The following is a 19,505-nucleotide window of genomic DNA, read 5'->3' as shown; positions in this document are numbered from 1 at the left end:
CATGGCATAGAGTATGGCATGATTCATGCCTAGTTATAATTTTACCTTTCAGTGAATGAAGTTTAAAAATTCAGATGACAGAAATTTAGGGTGCTTTATAATTGCTAAGAATGATCCATTTTAAACAATGGATCAACTATTAAAATGATAAGTTCAAAGCAAAGTAGGAAGCACTGTCATACCTAGGGATAAAATAGTGACTCGGACGGAATTCCACGTGATGAGTGTCATTGTTGGGGTTTTTATGACACCATTTTTGGGGTGCTCCTTTCTGCAGACACATCAGCAGTATTGCAAAGAGCAGAGAGCATTAATGTCAAGCACCTTCCTTCCCCTTTCAGTTCCCCTTTCTGCCTGTCTCCTCCCATTATGGTTTCTGGTGGCTACCGAATACAGTGAATTAATTGTTCTATAAATGCTTAATTGTGGGAGCCTGTGCCTTGAGTTTTACAATCACTATCTCGTTTAATCTTCATGCCAACCCAATGAGTTGGGCACTTTTAGCACCATTTTACCAGGAAACTTCAGCTCAGTGCCAGTAAGTGGTGCTGGAGGAGCAAGGGTCTCACCACTGTCTGGTGGCCGCATGGATCCCACAGTTAGTGTCTGGCGGGTGATTTCCATTCCTGTTGCATCCCATAGCCCTTGGTGAAATGTGTTCTCACTCTGTCCCAACTGGTTAGGAAATCAACTCATGTGAATTGCACTGCGTAGGGGTTTGGGAATTGGCTCTTGGGGAGTATCTCTGGCCATATCATCATTTTCCTATCATTTTCTAAAATGATTAGCAAGGTATGCTTGCCTTGCCTGGGCTTCTCTTCCAGACAAGTAATACTGCAGCTCCTGGTCAGAGCATAGGGTCAGGCCTACTAATGAATGAAATTTCCATCAAATAGTAAGGCCTGTGCACTGCTGCAACACTTCATTGATAGAGAAAATGGAGTCTGGTATTTTTTTCAATGAATACTGTCAATGTATTTTCTCTTTCGTATGATTTTTTAAATAATATTTTCTTTTCCTCTAGCTTACTTTATTGTAATAACACAGTACAATACACATAATATACAGAATATGTGTTAATCAATTGTTTATGTTATTGGTAAGGCTTCAAGTAAAAAATAGGCTACTAATAGTTAACATTTTGGGCAGTCAAAAGTTGTATGTGAACTTTGGACTGCATGGGGGTCGGTGCCCCTAACTCCCAGGTTGTTCAAGGGTCAACTATAAATGCTGTATATTCCTTATTTATAATGAATTTGTAGTCAGCAGAAACTTTTGGGAGTCTTTTTTTGCTCTTTGTTTACCCCATCACCTATAGAGGCCCCCATTTTGTAGTGGAATGAGTTGGCTGCTAGAACCTTTGCATTTATACTGAATTTCACCCTGTTTTTCTTTTATTAGGATCATTTTACTTTTCTAAATAGTTGGGGCCATTAAGATTTTAAAGACTCACGGTTAGAAAGAATATTACTTTGGGGTGAGGTGACCTCCTGGTCTCACCTCAGTGCTACTACTAACTAGTTTCATGAGCTTAGAATGATGATTCTAACCCTAAACAATAATCAGATGAACAAGGAAGTTCTAATACCAGGCCTAGTACTGCTTTGGTTGTTCTGTTCATAGTCATCCATGAACTCTTTCTGTGATAACTTGATCTTGTAGTGGAGGTCACTTATAAAAACGAGAATGGAGCATCTAAAACAGAAATTGGAATAATTATCATCCAGATATATATTTTGGTTAGCCATTGTACCATCATCCTTACCACTTTCATAGACTCTCAGGTGGAAAAAACGGACTGTGCTGAATTTTGGTTAAGTTCTCTTTTCATTTCTTGGGTCTCTCCCTGGAAGAAATGCCAGTAAACCACTAAATGGCCAATGCCAGGGACAAAGGCCACCATGGTGAAGGGTCTCCGCTTATTTACTTAAGTCAAATGTTCTCAAGTCACCTTCCTATTGACTTTCTCTGGGTCTGCATTAGAATGAGAAATTGACAAGGATCTGGTTGCTTTCAGTCCTCAGACCCCTGTTTGAAAGACTTTGTTTCTACCGAAGTCCTCTAGGGAGGATCTGAGAAGAAAGGATGTGGAACAACTCAGTGGCTATGTGTATTGGCCCATCGGGTACTGCGAATGGTTTGGGAGTGAGGAGGATCAGAGTCGGGGACAGGAAGACAGAGGAGCATCTCCGGAGAACTAAGGTTTGACGTGAACATTTTTGTAGTCACGCTGCGCCTTATATCGTTATGGCAGGAAAGAATGGAGAAACCAAATAACAGGTAGGCAGGCCCTTGCCCATCTGTGACATGGCTTTACGGGAAAAATCTAAGGCAATTTTTTTTTTTTTTTAGTATAATTAAACAAAGTTCATCGTAGGGCTGCTGATTAAGTGTTAATTATAGCCTGTTGCTGTTAGATAGTAATGGTGAAATTGTGTGGTTGGGTTTTATTTTGAAGGCATTTTGTCAGCATCTCAGGCTATGGTGTAGAATGAATAGAACCTATTGTTTTCTTTGTGTAGTTTAGGGCCACAACAGCTTCCATAGCTATATTGAAGGAGGTTCTGTTCTTATTGCCATTACATTAGGGTTCAATCTGCAAATTTTGTTTCTAACCACCAGGAAATCAACTTGTTTTTTCTGTTCATTGCCTGATTTTTAGAATTTAGAACACTGTCACTCTCATTGATGATGGTATATGAGCCCTTCCCCCTGCCCTGCTATTTTTCTTCAAGTTTAAGTTTAGGGAGAACAGACCTAAAAGTGTCTTCCTGAAAAGACATCTTATATTTAGAAACAGCAACTGGAATTTCTATCTTAGTCTCTGTTTTCTGTTGTTGTTTTGTTTTGTGGTGTTTTTTTTTTGTTTGTTTGTTTTTTTTGTAATAAATTGGGTATTTCATAGAGTAAAAATAAAACAAAACAAAACAAAAAACACCTCTAGGAAACAGTATTCTGACTTAGTAGTAACCACTTAGAGAACAAAGTTAGTGCAATAATTGTTAAAATTTGACTAATTCTGGGACAGAAGAGACCTGTTTCTTGATTTTTTAATTTATTTTCACTCCCAGATATTTGAGGGCAATGAGCATGACTAACAGTCACTAGTAACATAAGTAAAGTGTCTCTTGTTCATAGTGTCCTTTTTTCACTGAGTTTAAGGATCTTGAGTACTAGATATTTTCTCCATTTTATTAAATTGTGCAGGCAAATAAGGTCAAATGACTTGTCCAAGACCATATGGAAACTACTGGCTGCATTGGGTGAAGATACCAACCTGGGAGCAATTAAATGCATTCTCCATGGAACTGCTTTTTTTCATGGTCCAGACAAAGGCAGCATCTCCATGCTACTCTTCCTCAGATGAGTGCCTGATAGTCTCTGCTTTCTAGTAATTGCTTTTCCACTGCATCCAGAAGGTTCCTGTTTTCCTTTGCAGGGGTGACATATGAAAACACAGGCCAGGACTGGTTCACCACATTGACTGAACACTGCAGAGGGAAAGGCTGTGAGCCTGGGGAGGCGCCCACTAGGATTCTGAACCCATGGGTGACAGTTAGAAATCAAGGATAACCTCAGAACAGGAATGCCTCTCCCCTCACTCCTCCCTGGAACTATCATGAACCCCAGAAACAGTGGACAAGCATGTTGGGTGGCTTCAGTGGACAAGCATGTTTTAGTGGCTTCTTCTATTTCTTCAGCTGAAGGCATGGTTTCCCAACCTCAGCACCATGGACACTTTGGGGCCAGATAATTCCTTGTTGCAGGTGGCCTTCTGTGCATTGTAGGATGCAGTGTTATCCCTAGTCTCTACCCACTGGGTGCCAGTAACATCCCTCCCACCTCACTCCAACCCTAGTTGTGACAACCAAAAATGTTTCCAGGCATTGCTTTGAGGGGAGACATTGTTGTTACACCTGCAAATTGAGATTTAGTGAAATGTTCTAGAGCAGCAGTTCTTAACCTGTGGGTTGCGACCCCTTTGGCGGTCGAATGACCCTTTCACAGGGGTCACCTAAGACCATACTGAATATAAGATATTTACATTATGATTCATAACAGTAGCAACATTACAGTTATGAAGTAGCAATGAAAATAATTTTATGGTTGGGTCACAACATGAGGAATTGTATTTAAAAGGCCAGAAGGTTGAGAACCACTGCTCTAGAGATTTAGTGAAATGCTCTAGAGATTTAGTGAAATGCTCTAGAGATTTAGTGAAATGCTTGGAGGCGGGATGAGCACTGTTCAGCTGAGGTCCAGGTGGCTCCTGCCTGGTCCTCCAGTGAGCCTGAGGGTCACCTTCACAGTTCCCATTTCTTTCCCTGGGATCATTGATAAATATTCCCAGTAAGGACCCCTTGGATAAAAGTTGTCACCACCTCTAGATTAAGAATTTAGCACAACTGTCCTCGGCTGCTTCTAGGGAAGCCAGGCAACCTGCTCAGCACCCGACAACACGATGTGTTTTAATTCAGTATGCTTAATTCAGTAAGTTAGGGAACTTTCCAGAAAATGCCACTCTTCAAATTAAAACGAAAAGGTCTGAGATGTTAGATAATGGAGAAGAGAGAGCAGAACAAGAGTAAAGTAAAATGAGACTTGAACCAGCTGGTGTGGCTCAATAGTTGAGGGGCGTCCCATGCAATCAGAGGTCACTGGTTCCATTCCTGGTCAGGGCACATGCCCGGGTTGCGGGCAGGAGCCCCAGTAGAGGGCATGCAGAAGGCAGCCAATTGATGTTTCTCTCTCATCGATGTTTCTATCTCCCTCTCCCTTCCTCTCTAAAATCAATAAAAACATACTTAAAAAAGAAATAAAGAAAGTGAGACTTGAGAGATGAAAGCAAGGGACCAGGAGCTTTGGGGTCAGCAGGTGAAAGGTCAAGCCCCTTTGTCAACTAGAAGGATTTTGACTCCTTACTTGAGACAATAAAGAAGTGTTTGCAGTTAGTTAGAAATCTACCCCATTGTCTGCTTCAAAGACCTTAGAAATGCATGCAGTGTATACATTGTCTATTATTTCAGATTATCTTTGCGATTTTTTCCCCTCCTTATCCAGCTGCCAACCATTAGACGTGTGCATCTGGCAGCAATTTCAGTATTTCGTCAAGTTACTTAGGCGGCATTGACTGGCTGTGTCACACTCCTGTTCAGTTTCTTCAGATGAGAGATTGGGAAAAGAATTCGGAAACAAAAGCCACCCAGTTCCTCCCCCAACAATTAGAAACATGCTTTAGAGCTTGGATATGGTGCACAAGAATCTCATTGAACTTCCATTTAAGCCTAGTCATGAGAATTCTTTGTAAATTATTTCATGTAGCATCATAAGTCTTTCGTTAGCTACTTAGAAAGGGTGTGTGGGGAGGGGGGCTTCAAGCATCTAATTTCTTCTGGGAAAGCAATCGAAATGGCTTTTCCACGGTGCCCCTGTAGAAAGCATACATTTAAGAGCTGCACAAAGATATGCTCATGCTGTCTATCCTAATAGTCAATTCGTGCTGGTTTCTTTGTAGTTAGGTAAATCTTTTTCTAAAATTGTATCACACGATTATATTTTTAGCTTTGTTAACCACCACTTTTTCTTTTTGTTCTGGCATTTTCTCCATACCTACTTTCTCTCTGAAATAACTTTGTCTCTCTTCCCAAGTCATGGTCTCATCTTGACTTCAGCTTCAGTCATTTGGTTTGTGGTGTTCTTTTTGCTTGCCAGTTCTACCAGGGCATTTTTGGCTGGTATGTATTCAGGTATCCAGAGAAGATAGGAGATCTAAGGATTTCTCCTTTTTTTAAAAAAATATATTTTTATTGATTTTTAGAGAGGAAGGGAGAAGGAGAAGACAGAAACATCAATGATGGGAGAGGATCATTGATTGGCTGCCTCCTGCAAACCCCCACTGGGGGGTTGAGCCCAACCTGGGCAGGTGCCCTGACCTTGAATTGAACTGTGACCTCCTGGTTCATAGGTCGACGCTCAACTACTGAGACACACCGTCTGGGCAGGCTTTCTCCTTAATAAGTGTAGTTACAATAAGAGCTGATGCTTGAGGACTTGTTATTTATCAAGCACGATGACAAGAACTTTTCATGTATTTCACCTCAGTGATAACCCCATGAAATGGATACTTTTACCCCCACATAACAAATGAAAACATTGAAATTTAGTAAGGTTAGTCACTTGCCTAAAATGACAAAGAAGAAAACAGTGAGAGGAGAGATCGTCTAATTATCTTAGTCTCATTTTAAATTCTCACTTGGAAATAAGTTTTGAGACAAAATTGATCAGTTTTTATAAAGCATAACAACCATGAAATAGTTCCATCTTCATTCTCAAAATAACATGTGTCGGATTGTTTTCGAAATTGCATTTTAGAAATCAAAATTGCATACAGGTTACTCATATATCACTTGGGTAGTGGCAACTCAAGGGAAGCACACATTTATTGCAATACTTTATTGCAAGCAACATTATAGCTTGTCTTTAATGTAACCCAGTTAAATAGAGGTCCCGCCTGTAATATAGGATGATTGGTACAGTTTTTCATCCTATTTAACATTGACTTTTGTTTAAGAATTGCTCTCATAGACCAGAAATCTTTATGACTTGCATTTCTTTAACAAGAATTCTTAAGGCAAAACAAATGAGACCCTGTGGGTTGAATACATTTGAAACATACTACCCTATACTTATCTATTTGTGAGCAGTTTCAGTTGGTTTCAAAGAGTGTTCTTTTATTATTTAGACAATTTACAAATAAAAGAAAGAACTTAACTTCAAAGACTCCTGGATTAAAATTTTTCCCAACATTTTCCTCTTGGTATCTCAAAGCAAGAAGAAAGAAATAGGCTAAAACGTTTTTGTTTGTGATTTATGATAATGGTTTCCAGGAGAAGTTAATTAGGTGTGTGTAGTAGGGAACGTCTTATACTGAGCTTGAACTTCCTAGGAACAATTGGGAATGATTCTGTCCTCTGTTAAGCCAGTTTAATGACCAAAAAACCTACAGCAGGGCGAGCAGGGCCACACAGCTGAGGTACCTCGTGATTCCTTGTAAAGATGCTTGTTCAGTTCAGTACATTTTTCTTGCATTACCAAATTCTTCCATAAAGTCAACCACAGCCCATATTATCTGTGACTCCAGCTAAAACTTGTGGTGAGTAGGAAATAGATTAAACATAGGTTTTCCCTTTTCCCCAGCTGCCAAAAGTGATGTCAGTGGTGTTAACGATCCTTACCTCAGCCTGCTGCAGACCCGGGGCCCCTGTGCAAATGCTGTTCTCTCCTGTAGTTCCCGTGCCATCACTGAAAAGTTGTTGATAGTTGATAAGAAACGATTGGATAGCAAGACCATTACTCAAATGTAAAGTCAGGCACTTGCTTTCTTGAAGCAATTTGTGATATGACTCCAGGGAGTGGGCAAAGAATGCAAAACCTATTTAGTGTTTAACAGAAAAAGTAAAGGCAGTGGTAGCAGATCGGCTGGGTTACCTTTTGCCTAATTACAGAATCGGTGTTGCAAACACTTTTTACCATCTTGACATCCCATTGTAAACTAAGTTGTGATCTGAATTTCAATCCACTGGTTTGTATGCAAGTCAGACCGATAAAAACCTGTATCCTGTATTGCTGAACATTACAATAAAAAACTGATGTGAAATGACAATATAAACCTTCAGAAATGGAATGTAATTCCTCTGAGGGGAAATACTACAGAAATAGCTGCCGTGAAAGCAGAAGAAACACTGACTTTTATGACTTTCTTATTCAGGTAGGGAAGATCATATCTTATTATCTTCGTGTCTTTGAGTAACAGGTTTATTTGGGCTGAGCTCTGTGAAAACTAAAGCTTCCTGTCCCACAGCGCATGTGGTCTGACTTGAAGTGTGGAGGGATTGTTTTTCCGAGTTCCTCTACCTTGACCATTGTGTACATGGGGATATATGATCATTTTGATAGAAGAGAGATTTGAGCCATTTTGATTTACCTCTGGAGGGGCTGTGATGGTGTTGAACCCTATCTGCTTTATCTTTAAATTATCTTCTGCTTGATCAGCATGCTCTCAGTTAATAAAAAGAATGGGCAACTAACGTGAATATTCTTTGGCTTAAAAGATTTCTGGATGTTTGCTCAGGTTTCCTTAATCTATCATTGACAGAATACATTTAGTTGTTGAGAACCATATGTTGTTGTTGCTGTTGTAATCTGCCTTCTCCATAAGCCCCTAACCCTCTTGAAACGTTTCCAGACCCTCCCCCTGCCCTCGGTTGCTGAGGAAGGAGAAACACACATGCTGACAGAAGTCACCCCAGTGGACCACAGCGGGAGCCCACAAGCTTGGTGTTGATAGTCTCTCTTCGGTCACTCCCTCTCTTTTTTCCTTTCCATAATACGTGTGCCTTTCTTCATTGGTGGTCTCCTGAAGTCACCAGCCCTGCCAGAAGGTCTTTCAGTGGGACAAAGGAGGAACTGGAGCGAGATGGCCTCTCACATGTTGGCAGCTCTGTCTGAATTTTCTTCCTTGGCAACCCTGCACGCTGGAGGGGCCGGCCAGCAACCTTGTTATTTCCACCGTTCCCCTCCCATGTGACTCGCACCAGGCAAAAGTGCTATTTAAGCAGCTCTGCTGGCTTGGCTGGTCTGTTAGCCTTTGCCATTTACGACCATGAAACCAAGTCTTTCCAGCTCAGTTCTGGCCTGTTTTTTTTAAAAAAATGTTGGTTTCCTTTCGTTAGCTAAAATGGCTTTCTCCTTTCAACAAAAGTAGCAAACATGTTGGTCTCACCTCTAACTTTAGGTCTTTAGTTCAATCCTATATATATATGTAAAAACTTATATATATAAAATTGTCAGTGGTTATGGTCTTAAGGCTTTAAATCAGAATGCTTTAAAAAAAGAAAGCAATGCTTTTTCAGGACTTAGGTCTGTCGTTTCCCAAAGTCTCAGCTTCTCACACCTCCCAGCTGTACCTTGTGTAAAGCAGAGATTCTCCCCTTGTCCCAAACTTGAAGCTCTTCTTTCCCTTCACCTTGGTTGATGTCCACAGCTACCTGAGTTGTGCTGATAATGCTGCTTTCTCCCTAGGTGCTATCATCCAATCCACATGGTGGAACCCAAGTTCTAAGCCAGGAATTCCTTTAATAAGGGGTTTCACAGTCCATCAGATGGATCAGTGGTCTGGTTTGTCCATCCGAGATTGCAAGGCTGTGAATGTTAAAATGAGGAACACCTTTGCGCTCCCAAAATCATACATATATTTTTAATAAGATTATTTAAAAGAAAAACAAACCAACTGGGCCCATTGGCCAGATTTCAGGTATGCTTAAAAAACAGAGTACTTTTGCAGTGTTTAACAAGGTGTTTTATTAATATGTAAGCATTCCAAAATACTTGATCAGCTCTAAATGAGTGGTACCATGAATTAATTGCATCGGCATCAGTGAGGGAGCTGGAGAAATGAATTGTGGTCATGGTAGCAGTTTGCAGTTGATTATAATTGTGTGAAATAAGAAATAAGCAGACCTGGGAAGATAAGCTATAGAGAGATGTCCCAGGTGCCATGCTCAGCACCCTGCAAAGGACAGAGTGACCCATGGACGTCTGTTCTCATTCCTTCCCACTTTTTCTCCCCTCCTGGTTCTTACAAATACGAGGCCTGTGCCATTCCCCTAAGGACTTAGGCTCTTGGAAACTAAAGCCAGGAAGCCAGAGGCTGTATCTACTGTCAATCACCATACTTCTGCCCCTGCACAATGGATTGGGAGTATGAGAAAGGGATAGACTACCTAGAGGACTTAAGAAGTTGGTTAACATTCCATAGATTTTCTCATCACAGAATTTTTTTTTAAGGATGGGAAAGATCTAAATATGATCAAAATATTATTTTCCTCCCCTATTTAAACATTTATTATTATGCTATAACTTATACTCAAGAATTTTTCTGTATTATACTCAAAAATGTTTCTTAAGTCACAGCTGTTTATATTAAGAAAAAAGAAATATGCTATTTTAACACATTTCTTTAAGAGGAGGAATTTATTTATACAAATTTTTCTGGTTGAATCAACAATGTAAAATTTCAAACAATGATCTCCTTTGAAGAAAAGTCTTTACTGTAGTCATCTTTTTTCAAGCACAGTTGGATGAGGAAGAGTTACTTTCTGATTAAATTTTAGTATATTACAATAGCCGAGTAGCTTATAATATTTTTCTCCCATTTTCGTAGTAAAAGTAGAAACTGTTAGTAATGCTCTAACCAGGTATTTGTAACAGTGTTACACTTGACCCGGCAAATTGGCAGGATGTTTCAACACATTTAAATACAAGATAAAAGCTGTTAATCAATGGCTTTGACTAAAAATGCATTGATGAAAGAGGGCTGATCACTCCATTGTACTTATAGGCATAACCTTGAGCTGTTTTCAGCTGCTTTCACAGTGAAGACTCATGGGTAGGCTGACAGTGTGAAAGGCAGCTGAAGCTTTGTTTGTTTTTTAGCTGTAGTAGGCATGGTTGAAGTGGGTCCGTCCAGAATATGTAAATTCCTACCGGATGCACTAATGCAATAAGCCATAGGTCTCAAGTAGCATTGCTCAAGTGTTGACTTATTTGATCATACTTCAGAAATTACATTTTTCATTACTGGCAATAGGATTGAGTGGGTTTTATCTTACAAGAAGACACACGGAAGGATACAGTCGATGCTGGCGTGGTTGTCAGAATGTAATTTCCAGCCACTAAATCTCATGACAGGTGCTTCATATTTCTGGGCTCCCGAGTTATTCCCCAATGATGTAACTAGAGAGGATGTATCATAGGAGCATCACCATTTGCTATTTGCACAGCTCTTCTGCAAGGAAACATTTTGCTTTTTTATGTCCAGTTTATGAGTGTCACAAATGAGTTTTTGGATTTGTAAAACATCGTAGTGATATTTGCCTTGTATGGTTGGTGTGAGTCCGTTGGGGTTGTATATATAAAGTGCATTAAACATACACATACCAATATTTTGCTTTTTAGTATATATCATCATCCTTATCATTGCATTTTTATTTATCACACAACAGATGTTTGTTGAATTAAATGACTGCAGGAGCCTAGTATGGGTATTGTGTGTGTGTGTTTTCTTTTTAAGCAAATTCCTAAATTACAAAAATGCATGATCTACATGTTTGCCTCTGTTCAAGTGAGTTCCTTTATTCAAGCTCAGCCCTTCTTGATTACGTGTGTGTAGGGGCAGGCATATCGGCAGCTGAATTTAAGTCGGTGAAGCACATGCTAAGGTCTGCCTGTAATGTTATGAGAGTTCCTCCCAACAAAACTATCAGGGCAATTGTGAACAGCTCTGTTTTGGGAACTTCAGTGTTGGAGTCCTTTGGCTTTCGATAATACCTCTCTGGGAACCATTACCCAGCTTAATCAGCCCCTTTATTCACAATATTTGGCTCTCAAAGCTTTTGGGTTGTCTCCAAAGATCAAATAGGCCTTTGAAGGACAAGGCTGGCTGCTATAGAGACCATTCAAAAGAATATACCCAAGGCTGAGAAGGCAGTCGCAGAAAAAGAAATGGGAACTTGAGAAGGCATTCCAAAAATGCCCCGAACAATGGCTGCTTGATTGAAATAAGTATTACCCGAAGGTGGCCGCAGTGAAAGGCAGTTCCCACTGAGGGATGTCTGTTAAAAATCCATGTCTTTACTCTGTAGCTAAACTTTATGTATATTTACACACACACACACACACACACACACACACACACACCCTTGTACGAAGATAAACAGGTGTGAACTTCAGACATTCCCTGTAATGTCTCCCGATCTCTATGGCCTGTTTATAGCCCTCCATTCCCCTTCCCTCCTAGTCAGGATTACCTGTCAGGTGCTTTCACTTTTACGTAGACTCCTGAGTTGATGGCAGCGGTAGGTACCATTAGTGACTGAGACATGTGTTCAGGATTCATGATAAAGGGCTTTGAAAACAGTATGCTAAGCCTTTGGAGGAAAGGAAGTGGAATTGATATATCCTTTTATTTCCTGTTCTTTGAACAGACACGCTGGTGGGAAATTACAGGGATGGGTTCAGAGTGCCCCAAAGCAGCAGATTCCCACCGCTGGTGATGCTGTAGATTTCTCTCTTCTCATTGGGCTCCCAGTCTCCTCCTTTCTGCATCCATGCAGATCTGGCCCATGTGATGATAAGACTGGATGGATACATTTTGTTCCTGTGCTAAACTGTTCATTCAGCCATTCTGGAGGAGAGCCAGATATAAAAGCAACACATGACCTTCACTTGTCCTTCATTTCACATGCGGCAGGCAGTATGTTGGTCTCAGCCCTTTAATAAAGTGTGGCCTTCCTACCTCATTTTCAGCCCAGCACTGTGAAACTGTGTTAGTTAAGCTGTGCCTAGATACTCTGGTAGGAACAATCTGATAGATCACAATATAAGTTCAGGAGAGACTTGAAACTAACTAAGAGATCTGTAGACCATTCTCTGAGGGTTGTGAGAGGATGGGTTAGCCTTTCACTTGTAGAAACCATGCAAAGTCAATCCTGTTTCTCTGGCAATTAAGGGATACCCTGGAATGCCTTTTTGTCATGTGTTGTCTGCTTGTCAAGTCTTTATAATAGGCCATTTTCCTATTGTTTAGGGGTAGAGTTAATATTTTAAAATAAATAGAAATCTCCTCATAATACTGAGGTCTCATTTGGTAGATTTCAACCTACCTGAGCCACTATATAAATAGTGAATGCTGACTGATCTCAGCCATACCCTCCTTCAAGAGGAAAGAGAAAAAAACAAAAAAGCTATATTGCTCAACATTTTCATTGTGTGAGTTTTAAAAGCCATTACTGTCCTTGCAGCTGACATTGGTTATCACCGCTGCACTTTGATCATATCACAGAGTATGTCTTTGTTATCCGTAGACTTAGATAAAGGTGTCTTGACCTGCCAATCAAGGCTCTTCCCCATCTATCCCAATCTGCATTTGTAGACTTAACTCCTTCTACCCCTTTTCAGATGCCTGGTGCTCCAATGAAGTCACATTCTTGACTGGACCTGTCGATCCATGGCTGGGCCTTGTTTCATTATGTGCTTTCAATAGAGTGTGCTTTTGTCTCTATCATTCATTCAGCTCATATTTAGTGAGTACCTGCTATGTGCCAGGCCTTGTGCTAAGCTCTGGAGATGCAACTGGAAGCAACATAAACATAATCCCTCTGTCCACATCCCCAAAATGTTTTTGTCTTCCAAACCAAACCAAGTGTGTTAACGAGGTACTTCCCTTCTATTCCTAGCCAAAGTATTCTTTCCCTCCTCGGTGCACCTAGAGCTTTCTTTCTGTGCATCTACTGTGGAATTCACCCCTTTCTACTCTGCATTCTATCTCTTTGTGAATGGAGCTTCCTTTCTAGAATTTCTAGAAAGCAGGGCCTGTAGCACAATTCAGCTTTGTAGTCTCCATAGTATTTAATGCAACCATTTTACTAATTCAACAAGTTTTTATTAATTAACTGCTCTATTTAGGACATTCTATAAATGTTGATATTTATAGAGAACTTTAGAATAATTAAAAATATATATGCCAGAAAGACTCTAATGTTGATACTTGAGAACCTAAGAAACTTTTATGAGGTTGAAAAGGTGGATCCACTCACTGGAGGGGAGGGAATAATGCCCCTTGAGGTCTGCCTTCTTGAATTGCAGAAAAGAAATGTGCTTCCACCAGAATAATTTATTCTATTCGACCTAAATCAGAATCTTTTTTTAAAATTTAATGATTAACTTGGTCTGTTTTGCTTGGGTTTCCTTTTGTGCCTAAAATGCTCATGTCAAACAACAGCAAGTTAAAACCTGATTTCAGATTTTGTAATGTTAAGCCTTGTGATTTCAAACTCTAAAATTTGCAGGTGACTTTTAACCAAAAGAAGATTCAGCATAGCCTCACTGTTACCTGCTTGCCCTATTCGGTTGTAGTTTTCCACAATAACTGTAGTGTACATTTTTGTTTTGATCGTAAGAACATCAAAGCACTGTGTATTTTTGTGTTGCTAAGCCTCTGAAACCTCCAAATCGCATTGATTTGTTTGCTGACTTAATATTGACTACTTTGAGTTTGTGATTGCTTTGGACTCTTGCATTTTGAGAGAAAAAAAGAAGTTAAATACAGTTTGTTGATTTTATTTAAGCACACAGTACTGTTTGTGCCTGTGACTTCAGTTCATCTGATATGATAGGCCTTCTTTTTAAAGCAAAACCCTAACAACTGCAGGGTTTCATAGGACAATCCTAAAAGACCAGATGAGCTAGCTCCTTAACATGTACTGCAAAGGATGAGAATGGGACCCTGCAGACCCGACACGTCACTGATGGGTGGTGTGGCAGTGGAGCAGGTGGTTTTTTAAGCTTGGCTTGGTGGGGGCAGGGTAGAAAGAAACTGATCTCCAGAGTATGATACTACAGAGAAGAGAAATGATTTGACCTTATTTGTATTCCCAGGTTTCTCCCAGTAAGTCATCCCAGATTTATCCCAACCACCTGGAGCTGAGTGTTCGGCCAAGGTGAAGGGAACCAGTAGCATGGTCTCCTGGGAAGAGCTCTGGGCCTTGGAAACAGGAACCCGAGTTCTAGGGTTGATTGTGACTGACTTTGCCTCTCTATCCAGGTGGACTTATTCTCTAGTAGTAAGTGTTGTCCAGGTGCCCAGGTGATGAGTTCTTTTCTTTTCCTTTTCAGAATGAAGACCTAAATGACCTCAGCAAATCCTCCTCTAACTCATGGGTACCCAGACTCGAACTATTTCATGATTCACAACCAGGACCTCACATCTTCCTCCTCTGTAGATGGTACGATGCATCCATTTCAGTTTGTTTACTTTCCAAATCCTCAGGAGTCCGTTGACTGAACTGCACGTTCTTTATTGTGCCAAGCAAAAAAAGCACTGTGACACCGGGACAATGAGTCTGCATAAATTTCATCTTCAACCTTAAGGACTTAGCTGGCCACATGAGCTGCTGTGCCCCACACCATGCTGCGAGAGAATGGGTTTCCTCTCATCACCATCTACACGATACATTTCATCTGCTGCTGAAACTGTGCGACAGAGCATCGCTGTAAATTATTTCACACAAAACGGTTCACGTTGGGTGGAGAGAGTGTTAAATATTTAACATAGGTTTTGATTTATATGTGTAATTTTTTTAATTAAAATGTAACTTTTCTTACAGCGCACATTTTTTTTTTTTTTGGATGTGGAACTGAGGTATGCAATGTTCTGTTGTAAAGAGTGGAGCAAATGCTTAAAACAAGGCTAACAAGAGTAGACTAGGGTACAGCCCTTGTTTTAAGATTGTAACTCAGAAAAATAATATAAGAATCATAGTGCCATAGGTGGTTCTCAATTGTATAGTTATATTTGCTGATACTATCTCTTGTATTATAGCCCTGGTGTTGAGTTGAGATCCTTACAAGAATTGATCTTAATTTTATATTTTTCCTGTAAGGCAATAGGCCATGTTAATTGAACTGAAGAAGGGTATATAGTCTACTGGGTATTTTCGAGTGTCAGCTTAACATTGGCAATTGAATGGAAGCTGAAAGATAAGAAAAGGAAATCAAAGTCTTCCATTGTACATACTGTACAGAGAAGGAGACATGGGCAATCCCTTCAAATCAAAAGCTTTCTTTGGAATGAACAATGTGGGTGTTTGTAAATTCTGGAAATTTCTGTCTATTCATAATAAACTAGAGACTGTTGATCTTTTCTTCTCCCCTCCCCCCACTTCTGTAAGCTTCCTGCTACATTGCACCATTTTCTTCTGTGCACACATTAGGATGTTTCATTTCCTATACTGTCTCAAGAAAGATACTAAGACAAGTGAGTACTTGTCTTTAATTTCTAACCAGAAATTAAAATTCCAGAAACTTTTATTTTTTAATTTTTTTTTCTCATGACCAGAGCTACATGTCACTTTCTTTAAGAGCTTATCTCATGCTTTCTGAGAACTTCCAGTGTTTCATGTCATGACTTAATTGAATGTAATTTGGCCCATTTGCCCTTGTGGATACTAGGCTATTAGTGATTAGTTAATAAAACCCAGTGTACAGAGAGCCCATCAAAGCTGAGTGACCAGCTATTGAAATATCTAGCCAGCAGTGAAAATGTTAATCCTTTTCTTCTTTGGAAAGTACTCATATCTTGGAATTTTTCCTTTGGAAATAGAAAATGGCAATGAACTTAAAGGTATTGCCTACAAAGTTTTTAACCTTTTTACCAGGAAACTTCCTATAAGTTAAGTGAGTAATGCCAATATCAGGCTCCCTCGGCGTCTATGTAAACTCTGTATCAAATTCCCAGCCCTACTGTTGATGGAGTAACATTTTATTTTTCTGTAGGATTGTGCTCCCTGGGCAGGGGTGGGCTAAAGGAAGGGGCCAGGGTTGGGGGTACTGTACTCAAAAGGAAGGGGCGATAAATGGAATCCCTCACACTGTTGAGGCCCCATGTTACTGCTAATTCAACTGGATGGCCTGTACCTCACAGACTGTTGTACAATGTTCATTGTTGCAGATTCTAATCATTTGCATGCTCATGAATTTCTAAGATAAATAGGTCTGTAGTCATAAGAATCCATTGTTTTCAAGGAACTTGCTGAATTACATCATTTCCTATTAGGAGAAAACACTACCAATTATAAAAATCTGATAAGAACTTTTTTTTTTACTCTTTTATGAAAAACACTTTGTTGGTCAAACTAACTTTCATTTTTCAAGTATTCTGACTCATACTCTTACTAGTGTAGGAGACGTGTAGGCTATCCTGCTCCTTCCAAACAGAAATCAATGAACTAAGTCAGCCCTGATCATTTTCCTGTCAAGCTAGTTATTATTTCTCAAGGAACCTAAACTTTGATTATTACCGAGATACCTCTGCATGTGGAATTATCAACCAATTCTGGGTCAGAATAGAAATGAACAGACTGGAAAACTCCATCTCGTGGTGTCTAGTTCTCTGTTTTGTTCAGTTAAATAGCATAAAGGTAGACATTCTTATCTAAGGTGCTCCTAGTGGTCCCTAAGCTGGGTTTGAAAGTGGTATCAAATTTCACTGTTTTGAAACTGGAAGTTGCTGGTATTTGAGGGGGGGAAAGGGTTGATCTTGAGCAGCTGCTGAGTCCCTGTGTTCAGTTCCTGTTGGGGAGACTTGACTTTTATCCGTTTCAAAGTATCTGTAGGCCAGCTAAGGGCTCACGTTAATGGGGATTCAGGTGGCCTCTGTTTAACTCTAAGTTACTGGCTTTTTCTTCACGAGACCACTTTCATAGCATTCTTTTTTAGAGACTTTGGCAGAGTTTTAAAATGTTTCCTTTGTGGAGAGAACAAATGTATTTCATGACTTTGATGATATCTTCGTTCTGGGCAACAACAAAAAAGAAAAGGTCCTAGAACCAGCTAGAAGTGAAGAGAATCCATTAATAATCAACCGCCTGAGTCAATACTGTACTGATGTTACATTGGTGGCTATTTCTTGCTCACTTTCAAAGGTCAGGGACTCTCTTGACTAATCTAGGTTGACTGCAAATGTTCATTTACTAAAAATCATCTAGCCAGAGGTGGAGTAAAAATCATCTAGCCAGAGGTAGAGATTTCTAACTTTTCCTTCCCTGACTATTGTCTCCTAGCTAGTTATCTTTTAAGTGTGAGACAGAGCGTTAAGAAACAACTGTACTATACTGTAAGAAACAGGATTGCGCAATCCTGAAGCTCTGTTATGTTCCTGAATGCAATGTGCCATGTAGTTGAAAATTTCAGTTTTATTTACTAGGGGTGGTTGAAGTCGGGGGAAGGGAGCTCATTGTCCACTGACACAAAAGAGCCATGAGAAATGGGATGGCTGTGAAGTGCTCCAAATGCTTTGGCAGAGCTCCGTGGGTCAGTCCATCACATGAGGAGGTGTTGAAGCCCCAGACACTGTGGGAATTAAGACCTTGATTGGGGAGAGACAGAACCCTTTGGAAGGCATGTGAAGGAGGATGGATGGAAGCCAAATATGAAATCGCTTCTTTGCAATGACTTGACAGGGGAGTTGAGTGTTCCTAGGACACGGTGAACGTTGGTTGGCGGTGATGCTGCATTCACATAGGCTGCTGAGAAACTGGAGAGAAAAAAGCATGAGCTGCTAGGGATAGGAAGAAATGTGACATTGCCAATACCAAGGAAAGACCTCTAGTCTGTGAGCTTTGCTCTGGAGAGCATAAACAACCTTCTTGTAGTTAGGAGAACATCAAGGATTAAATGCTGGTGCCTGTGGTCATTTCCAAAGCCAAGACAGAGAAGACCTTGGAGGTCCTCCCATAGCTCCATAATCCAGCCCCCCCCCCCCAATTGTAGATAGAGAAAATGTGCATCAGGTGGCATGTTGAGGTGTCCCTCACTCCTTGTAACCAGAACATCATGTAAGTGCTGGGAGGAAGTAGGATATTGAAGGTGTTTCACCCTAATCTTAAGGAATTTCAGTAATAAGGAGCTTATTATCAGCTTATAAGATTAGAAAACGTATGACTTAGCTGGGGAGTTGTCTTCCTTTCCTGGTTTGTTGATGACTTGGCATGTGTGATGTATATACCAAGAGATCTGGTGTTTTAGACTTTTGCCATTCACCCTGCATTTCAGTTTCTCTCTTTGCTTAAGTGATTAATTTTCCCAGTGTTAACCAATATACCACATGATAGGACAAATACGGTGAACAGGAAAACTTGCCTGTATTTGTATAGACATTTTTAGTGCTAGGGCTTTTGTTGTTGTTTTAGAACTTTTCTACTGGATTAAGAATGTAGTTCCTGGGACAATTTTTCTTGCAAAGCTCTTTCCTTACACCTCTTGGCTACAGGGTGGGCCAAATTAAATACATATAGATTTTTTTCATTTCATGTATGTGCAGTTTGGTTTATCATCTGAAGATGGTGGTGCTGCTCATGGTGCTACTTCATCTGTGTACAAAAGGACCAAGCATGGTCTGTATTGCTACCAAAACATTTATTGTATATATGTGTATAACATGCATTATGTATATATGTAACGGGTACCAGGCCAGGTATATATTTTTATTTAGAAGTGTTTCACTTTTACAAGTTTTCTTTAGAGTGTTATGCTTATTTTCAGTCCCCCCCCCCCTCCCCGATTCTGTCTGGTACTTAGAACTGTAGTGTCTTCATCGTTAATTAAAGAAAACTGTCTAAATGAATTCTCAGATGTGAATGCTAGTGATCCTTAATGTCTTTGATTATGGGACATAAAACAGAAACTGCCAATTACATGTTGCTGGGGTGTTTGGGTCAGAGCAGTGTACACTGTTAACATACTTTAATAAATGATTTTGAAACAGATAGGTTGCCTTCACCCTATCCCTCTTCAGTTGGCTTTCAGTGGCCAACAGTATAAAGAAAATGACCCCTGAAAATACGTGAAGCTACTTGTGTTGCTGGTGGTGCAATGGGAAGAGGGAGGGG

At 40.1% G+C, this 19,505-nt stretch overlaps 1 protein-coding gene across 1 annotated transcript in view; it reads left to right on the top strand.

The window, feature by feature from the left end:
- The window catches only part of IRS1 (insulin receptor substrate 1), a 59,028-nt gene extending 39,788 nt beyond the window's left edge, over positions 1-19,240 (top strand). Inside the window, exon 2 of the mRNA XM_059703351.1 lies at positions 14,734-19,240. The gene's annotated coding sequence lies outside the window, so the exon portion shown is untranslated. The remainder of the gene's footprint in view (positions 1-14,733) is intronic.
- The last annotated feature ends 265 nt before the right edge of the window (positions 19,241-19,505 follow it).

This window comes from Myotis daubentonii, chromosome 7, assembly GCF_963259705.1.
Source record: "Myotis daubentonii chromosome 7, mMyoDau2.1, whole genome shotgun sequence".
NCBI classification, from domain to species: Eukaryota; Metazoa; Chordata; class Mammalia; order Chiroptera; family Vespertilionidae; genus Myotis; species Myotis daubentonii.
Note: the sequence above shows the minus strand (reverse complement) of the source record. Positions and strands in the feature narration are given on the sequence as shown.